This window comes from Rhipicephalus microplus, chromosome 5 (genome assembly GCF_043290135.1).
Source record: "Rhipicephalus microplus isolate Deutch F79 chromosome 5, USDA_Rmic, whole genome shotgun sequence".
NCBI lineage: Eukaryota > Metazoa > Arthropoda > Arachnida > Ixodida > Ixodidae > Rhipicephalus > Rhipicephalus microplus.
The window spans coordinates 164,194,037-164,194,934 of record NC_134704.1 but is presented as its reverse complement, the minus strand read 5'-3'; the positions used below and the strand labels follow the sequence as shown (position 1 = coordinate 164,194,934).

At 45.8% G+C, this 898-nt stretch overlaps 1 non-coding gene across 1 annotated transcript; it reads left to right on the top strand.

Annotated features, from left to right (window-relative positions):
- The first annotated feature begins 562 nt into the window (after window positions 1-562).
- TRNAW-CCA (transfer RNA tryptophan (anticodon CCA)) lies at window positions 563-634 on the top strand. The gene has a single exon. It is a non-coding gene; the product is annotated as a tRNA-Trp (tRNA).
- The last annotated feature ends 264 nt before the right edge of the window (window positions 635-898 follow it).

Sequence of the window (898 nt, the reverse complement as noted above, 5' to 3'; positions counted from 1 at the left end):
GCTCTCTTTTTATTATTTTCATCTGTCTATTTACTTATTTGTCTGTCTACAATGACATGTCTCTTTACCTGTGCTTCATCGACAGAAGGCCGAGCAAATCATGCTACCGCGTGTGGGCGAACGACTACCCTAAGCGGATTCGATGGCGACACGGTAGCATGTCTGACTCCAGATCAGAAGGTTGCGTGTTCGAATCACGTCCGGGTAAAAGTCTCTCTTTATTATTTTCATCTATCTGTCGATCTACTTATTGGTCTGTCTACAATGACTCTTCTCTTTAGCTGTGCTTCCTCGACAGAAGGCCGAGCAAAACATGCTACCACGTGTGTGCAAACGGCCACCCTAAACGGACTCGGTGGCGACATGTTAGCATGTCTGACTACAGATCAGAAGGTTGCGAGCTTGAATCACGTCTGGATCAAAGTTCCTTTTTTCTTATTTTTATCATTCTGTCTATCTACCTATTTGTCTGGCTACAATAACTTGTCTCTTTACCTGTGCTTCATCGACAGAAGGCCGAAAAAACATGCTACCACGTGTGTGCGAACGGCTACCCTAAGCGGACTCGGTGGCGCAACGGTAGCGCGTCTGACTCCAGAACAGAAGGTTGCGTGTTCGAATCACGTCCGCGTCAAGTTCTCTTTTTATTATTTTCATCAGTTTAACTTTTTATTTGTCTGTGTACAATGACTTGTCTCGTTACCTGTGCTTCATCGACAGAAGGCCGAGCAAGACAAGCTACCGCGTGTGTGCGAACGGCTACGCTAAGTGGATTCGGTGGCGACACGGTAGCGCGTCCGACTCCAGATCAGAAGGTTACGTGTTCGTATCGCGTCCGGGTCAAATTCTCTTTCTTATTATTTTCATCTGTCTATCTACTTATTTGTCTGTCTACAAT